The 17,820-nt window shown below is 33.2% G+C and overlaps 2 non-coding genes across 2 annotated transcripts; one reads left to right on the top strand and one right to left on the bottom strand.

Annotated features, from left to right (window-relative positions):
- Nucleotides 1–3,274: 3,274 nt before the first annotated feature.
- Nucleotides 3,275–3,437, bottom strand: LOC149922553 (U1 spliceosomal RNA). Its single transcript, XR_016477497.1, has one exon. It is a non-coding gene; the product is annotated as a U1 spliceosomal RNA (small nuclear RNA).
- An 11,946-nt stretch (nucleotides 3,438–15,383) lies between these two features.
- LOC149922552 (U1 spliceosomal RNA) lies at nucleotides 15,384–15,546 on the top strand. Its single transcript, XR_016477522.1, has one exon. It is a non-coding gene; the product is annotated as a U1 spliceosomal RNA (small nuclear RNA).
- Nucleotides 15,547–17,820: the final 2,274 nt, after the last annotated feature.

Here is a 17,820-nt window from a genome sequence, read left to right as displayed (position 1 = left end):
AGCTCGTAAAACCACGTGATCCGTTTTTCAGCCCCAGAACAGAAACCCACAAACAAACAATGCCCTGCGCTATACAGGGTGTCCACTAAACCAAATTATAAATAACTGAAAAAGTTATTTTTTTTTCAAATTTCTATGGAACATTCTTTGTGCAGGGTGACATTTACTAGTGTAAAATTGAATGACCTTGAACCATACCTTCAAAGTCATTTAAAAACTATCTCGAGAACCGTTGTATTAAAGGATTTGGTTCCAATTAGAAAGTTGTTGCTCGCCATATTATTCGCTCAAAAAACTTTGATTTGACGCGATTTGACCAAACAGAACTTACAGAAGCCCAGAATTAAAGATTATTCAATTTTACACTAGTAAATGTTGCCCTGCACGAGGAATGTTCCATAGAAATTTTAAATTAAAAAAAAGTTTCAGTTAGTTATTATTTTTCGTTTTTAGTGGACACCCTGTACAATAAATTTATAATTATATTTCATAAGAATTTCAGATTGTCGAAATAATTAGTGAGAACTTTTTTTCAAATTTACGTCATAGGTAAACTCATAAGCAAATCAAACTAGAAAAATACAGAAAACCAATTAATCTAAAGTCAAATCACGCTCGATGACTTGGGCCTAAGGTGTTGCCTTGGGTATTAGCCTAGCTGATTATTTTTTTTAAATTTGCGAGATGAAAGAAGCCCTAACTTTAATCTTGTATGACAGCTAAATTCTTGCAAAATCACCAAGAAATACATTTTCTATAAATTAATTGACCTCTAACTGACTTTAACATACTCTCTTGACGAAGCCTGGATCTCTATCAATTAGAAGAGGGCTTGGAGAAGTTCTTTCCTTGGCACTGCGGGTGGTACTGACTCTTACCACTGGTCACAAATTGCGACTTGCGGGTCATGCGTTCGCGCTCGACCCATTTAAAATATAAATATGAAATAGATGCAATGAATGTATCAGTAGAACCCATCTCCCTCACAATGCTCTCCCAATTGCGTAGCGAAAGCTTGAACACTTACTGGACATCCAAAATACTAATTACAATCCATACTCAAAACAAGTAAGCTATATCTTTTGTTAAGAGAGCAAAAATATCTTTTATCCTTACAAGCTGGTTTTCACCAAACATAATAGAGACCTCGTACCGTTTACTCTAAGTCACTGTTAGCTTCGACCACTACCAAAGGCGGAGATTTTTCGGCCTCCGCCGGAAATATAATTCGCTAAATAAAGTGAACTCTCTTAAATATTAATAGATTAGAGTTAGGTTAAATTTATTGTCTGATAGCAGGAATCCATTTTGCTACTTGGAATGCTTATTGCGGCAGATTTTCGTCTCGAGAGTTTTTTTGACGTCACTATGTTAACTTAACAAACAACACGTGAGAGAGGAGCGCGCGATGAGGGGATTTTTTCTCTCGTAGGCGGGGCCAAAGCCGTCAGAGTGATCTTACCATACGCGATACGGCAAGATAAGCATTCCAAGTAGAGCTAGGTAATCCTGCTGATACTAATACGAAGAGCGTTAAATGACTTGTAAACCAATTTGCATTTTTCCACTTCATTCGTAGTAACATCTGCTTCTACATTAAAAAGATCAAGGCAACTCTGTTTAATAATATTTTACAACTTAGGACTAACGATTGGAGGGAAAACAACTAATTTTTCTATGTAAATTAAGTCGATGATTTTTTATATCAGGGGATGCTTTTGAGAATTGCCTTTAAAAACGGACGAGAACTAAGGACATCTATTGATCAGGTAATGAAACTACTCTGATAATTATTATTGTTAAATACCGACCGCTTTAGTTGGCTCGGGTAACCTTGGAGGAATAAAACAAGTATACAGGAGTTGCGGAGAGCTGCGAAATCGGTTTCGTCAGTGACCGTGAACTCGTGCGAGACGGAGGGGTTCAAACGCGACTAGCGCCAACTGCATACGGAATTTTGCAACTACTATCGTTTTATATCATTGTTTTCGCGTCGTCTGGTTTGTTTTATTCCTCCAAACAAATACGAGTCATTTTGGAAAAAAGCGCAAAGAATTTAGAAATGTTTCAAAACAAACCAGACGACGTGAAAACAATGCTGTAAAATGCTAATAGTTGCAAAATTACGTATGCAGTTGGCGCTAGTCGCGTTTGAACCCCTCCGTCTCGCGCGAGTTCACGGTCACTGACGAAACCGATTTCGCAGCTCTCCGCAACTCCTGTATACTTGTTTTATTCCTAAAAGGGGTAACATTGATTTCGAGTATAAGTTCGAAAACCGAGATCTTTCCCATTAACGTTTTCGAAAAGAAGCGATTACTTTGACAGGAAGTGGGTAAACACTAAAGGGTGTATTCTCGTGACATCATCATTACTGTAGTTGAAGGCTAGTGTCATCCATAACTATCTACCTTAGAGCAATGGCCGCCATCTTCTCGTTAATACCACCTATAGACTACACGCGAGGCAATGAATTCCAAGAGCAGTACGAAGTTTCACTTTAGTCAAAAACCTGACGCCGGCGAGCATAGATTTAAAATATTCCGATAGGCTAAGGACAGTAAATACAGGGACGAGAAAATGTATTGGCGGCCTCTGTTGGAATATATCACATAAAACGACCTAATCGCGAGGAGAGTTAGTTGTAAACAAAAAAAAATGGCAGTCACCTAATTTTAGCGGTTCTTGGCGAGGCTTAAGCGTTCAAAACGAATGGGCATTTTTTTATTTACGCTGGTAGTTTTATTTTTAATTTAACATAAAAATGGTAAAAACTAACTACAATAGCACTATCCATGGCTGCGGTTTGTTTACATCTAACTCCCCGTGAATATGAAGACGATTAAAATCGAAATATTTTTTCCTGCTTTCTGGTCCCTGTATCTACTGTCCTTGGATAGGCCTAACACATGTTTTCCCGTGGACGCTCATCGTCGCTATGGTTTTGATCTACTGAAAATAAACTCTTACGCAATTTCTATAAGCAGCCCATTCCCCTGGTGCCGCTTTATGCCTAAGCGGAATCGACCAAATAAACTGTAGCTAGCACGTCCAAGCCAGCGTTGTAATTCAAATGTGCACACGTACTAATGTGCATGTATTCATTAAACGTACATCGCTTTGTGAAAATCTTCCTTTCATTTTCATACGAATACGTGATCCAATTCTACGACGGGTTCATTACTTCTATTAGACCCAAGATTAGTCTTTTAGACCAATAGTTTAATATCTAAAAGCTACATAGTAAATGTTTATCTTTCGTATAGATTAAGGAAGGGGTCGAGCGCGTACGCAGGACCCCTCTACCAGAAATTATACGTCCCATCTATTGTAATTTGCAAAAGTGGTTGGAGTCGACTACACCAGAGTGCAATGGTGCAATCTCGTCCAAGCCCGCCCCCTTCCAGATCAAGGCCGCAGCGACGCCAGGTAAGTATATTCAACATCATGTGAAAAATAGCATTAAGTTTTTAAAGGCTTACTAAAAAGTTTCATGCGACCTTTTAAATATTCGATATTTGTAATGCAAATGTGCGTGGATATATCCAATAACTTTGTAAACGCGTAAAGTAGGTTTTTAGAAAGATGCTGTTAAAAAATTAAATGAAACCAATATCACATTTCTAAAGATGGATGACTGTTTCGAATTTCGCTGTACACTTGAGGATGGGGCGATATTTATACGTCAGGTCAGCGCTATCTAGCCATTGTAATACAAATTTATAAAGCGGGTAAAACCGAAAATTTTCATACTTCGTACTTTGGAAGTACCTGATAGTATTCCCTATCGCTTGTCAGTTTAGAGGAATTTGAGAGAGGCTGGCAATCCGATCGCAGTTGTAAGAATCCGTGAGACAATTTGGGGAAATAGAGTTTCTGCTATCCACTTTCAGCACCGATATTTCAGAAACAGGCTACTCGGTATAGCAGTCAATCGAGCTCTATCTAATTAAGATGTCGGCCAATTCAAAATGGTCGCACTCGTGAGCCAGATGGGACAGACCAACTAAAGACGATTTTATATTCTGACAACTTGGGGTGATCAAAATAATTATGTTTGTCGTAGTTTATCGAGTTCTTTCCATTCAAGTGGCGATCAGTTCAAAATGGCGGCACTCGGCTCATTTAGAGAGACTAAATGTCGGCCGCTGATACACCTATTCCTTTGCCCTATACGCCTATTCCTTTGCCCTATACAGAATATGATAGGAAAGAAGGTAATACAGGTTTTTTTTATTACTTACAGGACAACGGGACAAATTGGTTTTTCTTCTTCAGAAATTGGTTTAACGGTCAATTTGTTTTATCCAATTTAACTTTCTATATCTATTATCTTTGTATAACAAGAATACTTTTCGCCTTTTAGAAATTGTTTTAGGCTTGAAAGTGGTAAGAACGGCCAGTAGCGGCGCCAGCAACAGGCCGGTGTAGGCCTGGGCTTAATTGAAATTTTGGCAGGGGCTCCAAAAGTCGTCTTAAGGGGCCCCCGAAATGTAACATATGGGCCTCCAAATTTTTTAAATATCAGAAAATTCTGTAATCTGTTAGCGAAATATTTTATTTATCTATTAATTTTTCAATATTCAACGCGAGTGATTCGCTTAACGACACTGCTGTTTTTATTCCTTTCAAAGGTAAGAGTAACTTTTCTTTGACAGTAGTGTATTTTTTTGTTTTAATTTTTGGCTAGCGCTATATCCAAATTGTATCTTTAATTTTATCTTTTCAAATAAATGGTTCTTAAACTTATACTTTACTTATAAGGAGACTACCCGAGGTGTAACTCATCGATTTTATTTAAATTCAGGGATTAAGGAGACCTTCATGTAACTTAAAAAACCCCAAAGGGAAAAATTGCGATGGGCTTTAGTTTTACCATGGCAACCGAAAACGTTTTTGACAACTAAAGTAATATATTTATCTATGTAAATTGACATTTATGAAATTATAAAAAAAAAATTCAACAAAAGGTGGTTAAATTTGGGTAAATATCTAATTTTGGGTAAATATATAATTCTGGGTAAATATCTATTTTTGGGTAATTATCTAATTTTGGGTAATTATCTAATTTTGGGTAAATATCTGATTTTGGGTAAGTATCTAATTTTGGGTAAATACATAATTCTTGGTAAATATCTCATTTTGGGTAAATGGCTAATTTTTCTTCAATGGATAATTTTTGGTAACTATCTTTTTTTGGTTATTTTTATGGGTAACTATCTTAATTAGGGTAAATATCTAAATTTGGTAAATATTTAAATTTTGGTAAATATTTAAATTTTTGTAAATATTTAAATTTTGGTAAATATTTAAATTTTGGTAAATATTTAAATTTTGCTAAATATTTTAATTTAAATATTGAAATTGAATTTAGGTATTTTAATTTGGGTAAGAATTTAAATTTGGGTATTTTAATTTGGTTATTTAAATTTGGGTTTTAAAATTTGCTTATTTAAACTTAAGTTTTTAAATTTGGGTAAATATTTTAATTTGAAATATCTTAATTTGGGTAAATATCTAAATTTGGGTAAACTTCTAAATTTGGGGTCATTCCACGACAAATCAACTAAATGTTTTTTAACTTACCACCCTACCTTTTAAGATTTGGATAAAAATTAGTCTTAAGGGTTATTCTGGTCGATAAAGCCGAATAAATTTGGGTAAAAATCTAAATTCAAATGGGTATATTGGGTAAATTTACTATAAATATCTAAATTCAGGTAAATTGGTAAAATTCATATCAAATGTCTAAATTTGGGTAGATTGATCAGGTACTATAAATTGGGTAAATTCATATCTAATGTCTAAATTTGTTTAGTTACTGTAAATTGGATAAAATTTTATCAGCTACCGTAAATTGGATGAAATTTTATCAGCTACCGTAAATTGGATGAAATTTTATCAAGTTTTTAAATTGAATAAAATTCAAGCAGGTTATGTAAATTTAATTCGAAAAGCTTTATTAAGTACTTGTAAAATTCGAAGAATTTAGATAGTGAAACCATTTTTTAAACAAATATTATATTTAAAGTTAAACAATAAAGTTTAAGATAAATTTTTAAGATATTTACCCAAAATTGGATTTTTACCCAAAATTGGATTTTTACCCAAAATTGGATTTTTACCCAAAATTGGATTTTTACCCAAAATTGGATTTTCGCAAAGTTGTAAGTTCTGATGTAAGGAATGATTGTAAATTGATAGACTTGAATTCAACCGTAGAAATAAGTAAATAACCACTCATTTGTTAAGTGTTATTAGTTCTAATTTCTTCGTCGCGTACCCATTTTACCCAAAAATTGCATCACTTGCTTAAAAAAAAATAATCCACGCTACTGAGAACGGCATAAAATTAAATTTTATTTTTCTTCTCAAGTGTGGTACGTAGAATAGGCGAGCCGAATCAAATTTGAGAGTAAATCGGGATGATCGGAGATTCCACGTTTTAAAAAATATGTAAACTTCCTCAACCGGTGCGCTACACTGATAGAAAAATGTACTGTAACAATTACAGAAATTTACTGGCAACCCCTGATGCCAGAAATCCGCTGTATATTTTACAGTCAAATCTGTTTGTCGATAGTACAGTAAGTTTCTGTAAAATACACACTACTTTGCATATTCCAAGAAAGAGACCATTTCGGTAAATTCTACAGTGTGTTTCTAATATGTGTTATTTACAGAAATATTAATAAACTTTACAGTTTCGTCATTCATTGAAAACCAGTAATTTTTACAGAAACATCGGCACATTTCACTGTTTTTCACTCAGAGACCAAAACTATCGAAATTACAGAAGCTTCCTGGCAGCACATGATGGTCGACTATTTTAATAAGATTTACAGGTAATTGAGTTTGAAATATTCACTGTAAAATGAACCGTGGTATCGTTATCCGCAATTTAGGGAAAATGAAAAGCGCGTGCGCTGCTGAAGACGCGAAAGATTTGTTTTGCACGCGCGGCGCGTTCCAGTTATACGAGACCTAAGCCTAAGTTGCCCGATTTCAAAATTACGTTTTTGCGCGCGAAAGTACCTTTACATTATGAGGTATAGCAGGCTTATTTACCTGCTATTATACCCTATAATGGCGGCGTATTTTCACGCGCAAAATGAATTTTAAGATCCCCTAATTGCTCAAATTTAAAAGCTAGGATAGTTCGCAAATCGCTCACTAAGGTACTGCTGGCGCTGGCGATACACCTTAAGATGGCGGCGAAAATTCAAACCCAAATACTCGGCGTTATTTTATGTTTCAACTTTTTAGGCCAAAAACTATTTTTTCAAGAAAAAAAAGGTAAGTGTAAGTATATTGAACGTCTTGTTGATATTTTGATATGCAAATAAGGCGATATTTGGAAAACCTTGGCCGTTCCCCTTTAAGATCTCTAGCTGCCATCGAAAACTGCCGTTATCAGTAAAATTAATATACAACTATTTTGCTTAGAGTTTCCATACTCATCGAACAACTTCTATTCTCGGGCATCGATTGAAATTCGATGTTCTGGTAAATGTCCCAAAGTCAAAATTTTCAATGTCAATAGGGCAACATTGTTGTATTTTAGTTTTATTGATACCTGCAGTTTGCGATGATAACAAAAGTAACTACGCAGTACCGGTTACTGTTGGAATCTCTGACTGGAATTTTAACTTTTGTATATCGTTGAACATCGAAACGCCATGCAATCATTTTGAAGAATTTCGCTATAAATTGCAATGGACCTCTCACATATATTGATGAAAATTTTTCAAAATACACCAACATTTAAATGCAAAAATGAAAGTACAACGGATTTTAATCTTCCAAAATAATTTTTTACTTCTGCAGGACGTTTCTCAACCTTTGGGTCCCCCGATCGTAAAAACTCTACATGGATTACTGAGGAAATATTTTTGCCTTCCGATTGACCTATAATTTACCCATCCAGTACTAGCTGTTGAAGAGTTATGTAAAATTCGGCATCAGCTACACTGTACGTGAATCTAATACCTACAAATCCCGAGGAATTGTATGTAAAAGCAACGTAACATTAATTACTTAGCCTTTAAGAGTTACTTTAATTCTACGAAGAATTCTGTTAGCAGAAAAGAGTAGTTTATTAATAATAAATCTTCGAGAAGATGTGAATTGGTTATAACGCTTTTCCCTTCATTAATCCTTAATCTTTAAAATATTTAAATCGAGATTTATTTTAAAATATCCGCCCAAGGTTTTCTAAATCAAATACCAAGAACTATAAAATTTTCATCCGACCCGAAGGAAATTATTTTTCCTAAAAGGAATTCTATTCTGTTTTAATTTATTCTACCACCTTAAAGTAAAATTGAATCTCTCCAAAGACACGCATAACATGTACAACCTTTGAAATGACTAACAGTGATTTATTAACAGTTGTCAAGTGTTAATCTGTTACTATGATATCTAATTTTTTTTTAAATTTTACACGAAAAAACTTTATTTAAATGTTTTATAAGTTTATGACAACAGTTTGAACTGTCAAAATGAAAAAAAAAAGGTTTTTAAATATATGTATTTCCAACAAAGAAATATGCCTATCTAGATTTTTTATTTAAATTATTCCCCAAATGGTCAAAATATTATCTTAATTATTATTTCATATTTATAAATAACGTTATTTTAACTACGAATAATTTATAGTATAAGAAAGTACTTAAATAGAATTAACATTCTAATTACAGTATTTTCCCAAAATATATTTAATTAGAATTGGGAAAAGTTGCCATTATTAATACTACCGATTTCGCTCAATAGATGGCGGAATCACAGTCTCTCCAAAACCAATAAAAAATATTGTACTTTTCGCCAACACACTTACCTGACAGTAATTTTGTAAACGAAGAGTTTCCACTTCCGATTACGTAATAACTCCGCGTCAGATTATCATTAACCGCAATCTTTGGGTGTCACACTTATGTCTGTTATGTTACTTATATTTTTAAAAATAGGACATGTATAGTAACATATATTAGTATTGTCAACAAACTGCCTAAAATTAAATAGATGCTCGCCATTGACGCATTAAGCCAAAACTAGGACATTCATTTAGTACCCAATTAGCCGTTTTAGTTTGTAGAAAGCCACGTAGCGGCCAACATGAGAAGCTAATAAAACAATAAATCTCAAAGCGTCTGCTTATTTGACGAAAATCCAGCCGTTTATTAGTTTCTCATGTTGGCTCCATATAACCGGAGAAGGCTAATTTCCCATTATCGTTTATTGCTTTCGGAATGAGTTTTAACACAAGTAAGATAATATGTTTAACTTTGACCCCGATCCTTTTTCGACACGGACATTCTCGTCAAGCTTCGACTGGGACTTTGAACCATGGACCAAGAAGCAAGAATCTAAGGGGACTCGCTGTTCACGTTATTTTGACACGGTAGTCGTGTCCTAAATCGGAAGGCTTACTGAGGTACACCAGCACCTTTGAAGCGCCATAGAATTCTGTACAACGACCACTATACCAGCGGCTTAGTCGGGCCGTAGGTGACAGTACGTGCGATAAAGTACGGTTTAGTTAATTACATTTTTAAGTTTAGAAATGAAATGGGTTCCGGTGAATCTGATTAAAACACCTCAGCTTTATGCGGCTTACTGATTATTTTACTCGAGGGGCAGGTCATTTCCATTTTGGGTGCGTCTTAATCATAGTAAAATTATTAAATCAGCGTAATCATGATTAAATCAGGGTAATCAAGATTAAAAATCTAATCATGATTTAAACGAGATTTAATCATTTTAATCATGATATATTCTTTTTAATCAGGATTTAATCATTTAAATTAGATTTAATCATTTAAATTAGATTTAATCATTTAAATTAGATTTAATCATTTAAATTAGATTTAATCATTTAAATTATATTTAATCATTTAAATTAGATTTAATCATTTTAATTAGATTTAATCATTTTAATTAGATTTAATCATTTTAATTAGATTTAATCATTTTAATTAGATTTAATCATTTTAATTAGATTTAATCATTTTAATTAGAGTTAATCATTTTATTTAGATTTAATCATTTTAATTAGTTTTAATCATTTTAATTATATTTAATCATTTTAATTAGATTTAATCATTTTAATTATATTTAATCATTTTAATTAGATTTAATCATTTTAATTATATTTAATCATTTTAATTAGATTTAATCATTTTAATTAGATTTAATCATTTTAATTAGATTTAATCATTTTAATTAGATTTAATCATTTTAATTAGATTTAATCATTTTAATTAGATTTAATCATTTTAATTAGATTTAATCATTTTAATTAGATTTAATCATTTAATTAGATTTAATCATCTTAAATAGATTTAATCATTTTAATTAGATTTAATCATTTTAATTAGATTTAATCATTTTAATTAGATTTAATCATTTTAATTAGATTTAATCATTTTAATTAGATTTAATCATTTTAATTAGATTTAATCATTTTAATTAGATTTAATCATTTTAATTAGATTTAATCATTTTAATTAGATTTAATCATTTTAATTAGATTTAATCATTTTAATTAGATTTAATCATTTTAATTAGATTTAATCATTTTAATTAGATTTAATCATTTTAATTAGATTTAATCATTTTAATTATATTTAATCATTTTAATTAGATTTAATCATTTTAATTAGATTTAATCATTTTAATTAGATTTAATCATTTTAATTAGATTTAATCATTTTAATTAGATTTAATCATTTTAATTAGATTTAATCATTTTAATTAGATTTAATCATTTTAATTAGATTTAATCATTTTAATTAGATTTAATCATTTTAATTAGATTTAATCATTTTAATTAGATTTAATCATTTAATTAGATTTAATCATTTTAATTAGATTTAATCATTTTAATTAGATTTAATCATTTTAATTAGATTTAATCATTTTAATTAGATTTAATCATTTTAATTATATTTAATCATTTTAATTAGATTTAATCATTTTAATTAGATTTAATCATTTTAATTAGATTTAATCATTTTAATTAGATTTAATCATTTTAATTAGATTTAATCATTTTAATTAGATTTAATCATTTTAATTAGATTTAATCATTTTAATTAGATTTAATCATTTTAATTAGATTTAATCATTTTAATTAGATTTAATCATTTTAATTAGATTTAATCATTTTAATTAGATTTAATCATTTTAATTAGATTTAATCATTTTAATTAGATTTAATCATTTTAATTAGATTTAATCATTTTAATTAGATTTAATCATTTTAATTAGATTTAATCATTTTAATTAGATTTAATCATTTTAATTAGATTTAATCATTTTAATTAGATTTAATCATTTTAATTAGATTTAATCATTTTAATTAGATTTAATCATTTTAATTAGATTTAATCATTTTAATTAGATTTAATCATTTTAATTAGATTTAATCATTTTAATTATATTTGATCATTTTAAACACGATTTAATCAATATAATCTGTCGAATCAAGAATTTATCATTAAAATCAAAACTAAAGTTCGATTTAATCATACTAATCACGATATAATTTTTTTAATCAGGATTTAATCATTTTAAACATTCTAATCATGATCAAACGTGATTTAATCAACTTAATCGTGATTAAATTGAATTTAATCAAAATAATCACAATTAAATCGGATTTAATCTTTGAGGGGTGCGTCGTTAATCAAGGAAGTGACCTGCACCCTCGTTTTTACTTAACACAATGGTTAATAGCCATTACTTAAACTTTTAAAGAACCAATTTTAAAAATAAAAGGTCTAAAACTTACTAAGCCTAATTATTTAACCGACAACAACGGCGCCATTTTGTCAAATTTAACGTGAACTACACCGGAAATCGACGCCACGTTTATGCACATTGAACTAAAATTATCCATGATTTTCCTATTCCCAGTATTAACGCGTGTTTTTTAAAGCCTCAACAGTGAGTCCCCTTAGATTCTTGGTCCATGCTTGAACTGAGTAGCGTGTTATCGTCCTTCTTAATTAGTAGTCTAATTCGCCTTCGCCCTATTTAGACAAAACGGGGCTCAGTTCTTTGGTAATGTTTACTAATTCACATACTTATTGTTATTACTTTTGATTTTAATGAATAGCTTAATAGCTTATTTCAAATTCCTCAGTTCTTCTAATTAACAACAACTTATTCCATTATTTTAATTTACTTTGTTTAATATGTTAATGGCTTTTATTGAAATATTTGTTTAAAGAAAATTGATGCTTTTCCGTATTACACAAAAAAGACACCGTAAAGCATCGCCCTCTATCTTAGCCGCTCCGCGAAATATTAAAATTTTATCCCCCGACGATAAGCTCTGGTGATTTCTCAATGCAACTCTTTAAAAACATTTCATCGACTAGAATCTCTGTTGATAAACATAATTATTTTTGTTTAATCAAAAAGATTAGTATTATATTTTTTTATTAAAATTTGACACTAAGCATCATACCCTACATTCGAAATAACTATCTCGCGCGTAGCCAAAGCGCTTACCTATTTCCTCCCGCAGAACCGAAAAAAAAATAGTTCCAACTAAAGATAAAACCACGGCCAACTTACAGTGACCGATGGAGGCCAATTTTTCGGAGGTCACGTGCCGGAAGTGGGTAAACGCTTCGTTTCAAACCCTCAAATCAGAAAGCTCTCAGAATTCGAATCTAGTGTACTGAGCAGAGTTGGACATAAGGCACTAGTGACGGTGTTTGACTACCCCCATTACTCAGTGAAGTCCTACTAAAATAAGTTAAGGTTGAAGGTTCACTAGTCAGGCTGACTACAGAATATCAGTATGTCCAATCCTGGTACTGAGTCCATAGGCGTGTCCACGATAGGGCCAGGGTGGGCCTTGGCCCGACCTGAAAACTGAAACCGCGCAAAAAATCAGGGAAAAAAGGGCCCAAGCCTTAACATTGTAGGTGCCCAAAATTTCCTAAAATCCACCAAAATAAGATTCTAAACTAGAATAAGAGAAAATCGATAAAAAGATAAGAGTGTAAAATACAAGTAAAAAGTATAGTTATCGGTAACTTGCTAAAAAAATAATTATTATTTTGTGATATTCTAGATTCACTCCCAGGCGTTTTCGGACACGTATTTTAGATATTAATAAACTGTTTCTGAAAATGGCGACTGACGGACACTGGCGCGAAATTAGTCGTTTGGAGCTACGATACTTTTTTTTGGAACTCTGTGGGCACGGTCACACGTGACGAAAGCGATTCGATAGTACATTTTAAACTAGCTGCTAAAAATATGGCACGCCATCCTGGTCAAAATTAAGTTGAAATATCGGGTGATGGTTTGGAAATATAGGGTGATGTTTTGGAAATATAGGGTGATGTTTTGGAAATATAAGGTGATGTTTTGGAAATATAGGGTGTTGGTTTGGAAATATAGGGTGATGTTTTGGAAATATAGGGTGATATGTTTTGGAAATATAAGGTGATCTTTTGGAAATATAGGGTGATGGTTTGTAAATATAGGGTGATGTTTTGGAAATATCGGGTGATATGTTTTGGAAATATAAGGTGATCTTTTGGAAATATAGGGTGATGGTTTGTAAATATAGGGTGATGTTTTGGAAATATCGGGTGATATGTTTTGGAAATATAAGGTGATCTTTTGGAAATATAGGGTGATGGTTTGGAAATATAGGGTGATGTTTTGGAAATATCGGGTGATATGTTTTGGAAATATAAGGTGATCTTTTGGAAATATAGGGTGATGGTTTGGAAATATAGGGTGATGTTTTGGAAATATCGGGTGATATGTTTTGGAAATATAAGGTGATCTTTTGGAAATATAGGGTGATGGTTTGGAATGAAGTGGCCTAATGGATACTAATTACACTCCACTAAAATACGTCAAATATATGACGGTACGACAATATTACAGCATTGATTTAAATGAGGAAATCTGAGCTTCCGGGTTCCCACTGACGTCACCATCCCCGTCATCGGCTGCTTATGTAAGGTGATTTTAAAATAGCGACACTATCGCTGTCTCTCGCTTTTGCTTTAAACTATTATTTGCAGTGCTACCGCTCACTTATCATGAAATCGGGGAATGCGACCCTCCTGGTGTTTCGAGAAAAGATAGGTCTATAATGGACGAGGGTCTATTTTTCCAAAAGATCACCCTATATTTCCCAAAGATCGCCTTATATTTCCAAACCATCACCTTATATTTCCAAAACATCACCCTATATTTCCAAACCATCACCCTATATTTCCATAACATCACCTTATATTTCCAAAAGATCACCTTATATATCCAAAACATCACCTTATATTTCCAAAACATCACCCTATATTTCCAAACCATCACCCTATATTTCCAAACCATCACCCTTAATTTTGACCAGGATGGCGTGCCATATAAAAACGGCTAAACCGTTTCAATGCTAGTTTACTAAATGTAGTTCACACGAGCCCTAAATAACAACTAGTATTCGTTAGTACAACGTCGTAACTATATTTACTATAGCGAAATACATGACGACGGCCTATTAAGCATGGACTGTAGTCAGGGACGTCATTAGAATGGGGCAGGGGGCATTGCCCCCCGGCATTTTTGTGAGCCAAAAAGGTCACGAAAAAATTTCAAATAACTACATTAGGAAGGTCTTGTTTAATTTCATATATACATTGTTTTCGCTTGAATGCTATTATTTATTTCATTCTTAAGTAGTTCGGCGATATCCATTTACACTATGCAGCTTCAGTGACTAAAACTAGGTAGACTGCTATACCAGAAAAAAACATTTCGGATCGAGAGTTAATAATTTTTTTTTTTTAGAAGCTCGTTATGAGCGATTGTAACGGGTGGGACAAATCAGTCCGCTCGTCCATTTGATTAATCAGGTGCGAGATATGTGTAACGGCCACGCCAACGGGGGGATACTTGGGGATAGGGTTGGGACACCCGTGGCGGAAGTATGACAACCACCCGTTGGGGGATTAGTGGTCGTCCTCACACGGCCATCCACAAACTCTGCCTCCCGGACGCCTGGATTACAGGAGTGAGCCACTACTCCCGGCAGAGTTAATAATTGAGACGAAATTTCCCCCGTTTTACCAATTGTATTGCATCCGCTAGATAGCGCTGACCTAGCGTAAAATATCGCCACTTATTAAAGCGAACAGTGAAATTCGATCCAGAAAACCATCTTGGAAACGTGATTTTGATATCGGTTTAATTCTTCAACCTTATCTTGCTGGGTACCTATATCACGTGTTTGCAAAGTTATTTTATATATTACAGCACATTTCTACCACAGATTTCGAATAATTAAATGGTCACTTATCGCTCTTTTAGTTTGCTTACAAACAATTAATAATATCCCTTAAGTAACACTGATTATACTTACCTCGCGTCGCTGCAGCCTTGATCTGAAAGGAGGCGGGCTTGGATGAGGTTGTACCATTGCACTCTGGTGTGATTGAATCCAACCACTTTTGCAAATTGCAATAGATGGGGCGTATAATTTCTGGTAGTGGGGTCTTGCGTACGCGCTCGACCCCCTTCTTAAAATGTTAAAATTATAAACACTGACCACTAAGAACGTACTAAAATGACGGTGATGGAGTGATTACGAAGTGAAGTAGTCAACGAAAAGCATTCATAGCTCATGAAGTTGGGTCTGTAGCCGCGAACCAAAAACCGAAGTAGGAAGTCATATATGTAGTTCTCTCTGACGGAGCTATGGTCGAGTTAAGTAACTGAGTTCTATATTATCTTTGGCCTCGGTTACAAGACGGTGCACTTGTTCAATTCAAGACACTAGGGCATGATGGGCATCACGTGTCCACTTGCAAATATACGGCTACTATTATGAGGCACAATCTTGTACATTAAGGATTTAAAAGTAAATTAAAATAGCCACTATTGTAAAATTTAAAAAGCGTTTTATTTAGTTAACAGCCGTTACGGCCGTTTCGACGTCAGGCGGATAAATAATGAGATGAACAACAACCAAATCGTTGGGGGACATGATGTCAACTAAACTGTTATACTAGCTAAATCTTTATTTACACTGATTAGATACATTTTACAATTTCTATGGATTCTCTAATATATAACGCTTTTAAATTGTACAATAGGTGTTACTATAAAATACGGGAGGTCACGTGTAAATGTTTTTCTACGTCACTAGCTATAGATATTGAAGATAGAGAGCACACGCTGCGGCACACGCGTGTCGATAAAAAAACTAAATTAAAATAACCACTATAGCTGTTTCCATAAAATAAAACAATAAAAAATAAAAAATAAAAAATAAAATGTTTTTATCTGCATCACGAGCTTATTAGTATTTTATTAAAATACTAATAAGCTCGTGATGCAGATAAAAACATTTTATTTTTTATTTTTTATTTTTTATTGTTTTATTTTATGGAAACAGCTATAGTGGTTATTTTAATTTAGTTTTAAATATACGGCTATTCAATCCCCGTTTGAAAACTTGAGTAATCTCAACCAATCCGACATAATAAAGTAGGTAGGAAAACGACATCTATCGTTCTATCCTGGTACTACACTGGATCCGTCCCTCGCTTCAAGTTCTAAAACTATATATATTTTTTTTAGTTTTTAATTTATTTGTTTGCCTCATTACGATTGCCAGCAAATTTAGCGAAATAATATTTATTATTATTAATTCATTTATCCTGTGAAAAATATGTATCCATTGACAAATATGTATCGGCATATTAAACCCAAGTTAGCTTTATCATTTTTGGGCAATATCGAGCATTGAAATCCGAACCAATTCCTAAGTCTCATTAACATTTTCTTGATGATTTGATATCACGCAGTTGATTGGCTAACGTTGCGAGGTTGTAAAGCTTAGTTTCCACTAGCGCTCGTTGGCTGTACGTAATCTTTGTTACATCATTGAACGTCATCCGGCGTCGTTGAGAGGAAAGCTACCGATCGATGAGTGCCTCGGGATGAGTACACGTAACTAGAGAAACCTGGCGGATGACGTCGCAACCAGCGATGTTGGGGAAACGTGAAATTTTACAAGATGGATAGGCTTTTTGACGGTGTCTTTGCAATCTTATTTGCTTGTATTTCTACCGCGCATACCAGAGAGCCACTGTAAATATTTCATGTCTAATCGATTATTGTCATTTTATCAGACGTTGCTGGCCCAATGTTGGGATTAGTCATACCATAAGTTTATAATTACGTTTGATATAAGTGTGTCAGAGCCTTATCTTACGCGTGTTACCATAAGCCTATCACCTCTAAGTTTGAAACGCGCATAGCGCCCTTTGTACCACCACTGGACAGGCGAAAAAGAAGAAATCAGGCGATAGTATCGGCACCTGGTAGAGATACATTGAAGCTTCTTCCTTCCCCCTTTCACTCTGCGCACCTCTCTCTTACCAAAGCAGCTGGCATCATGCATTGCGGGACGCGTTACGTTTCTCTTTGCCGCTGTACTTTCGCCAGTCGTTTGCTTGAACCAACACTGCCTTTCGATTCAAACTTAGGGTTGATAGGCTTATGGTGTTACATTTATTACTGAGAGTTATTTCTAGCATGACCACGGGATTTTGGTGGTAATACGAATAATGTATTTATTTGTAATTGGGGGGGAACGCCACCCGCGTGGGCTTCAACCACATCAGAAGACCCCAGTCTTAGGGAACCAATGAGAGGGCGGGAAGGAGCAAGGAGGTTCTTGGTTAAACCATAAGTAACATAAGATAATCAGCTAGGCTAATACCCAAGGCACCACCTAAGTTACTTTTAAAGCCATTAATTCAGTTGTTCCGAGTTTTGAATTAA

Source organism: Leiobunum rupestre, chromosome 11 (genome assembly GCF_980474605.1).
Source record: "Leiobunum rupestre chromosome 11, qqLeiRupe1.1.hap1, whole genome shotgun sequence".
Taxonomy (NCBI): Eukaryota; Metazoa; Arthropoda; class Arachnida; order Opiliones; family Sclerosomatidae; genus Leiobunum; species Leiobunum rupestre.
The sequence above is the reverse complement of the archived record's forward strand: the minus strand, read 5'-3'. Positions and strand labels throughout refer to the sequence as shown.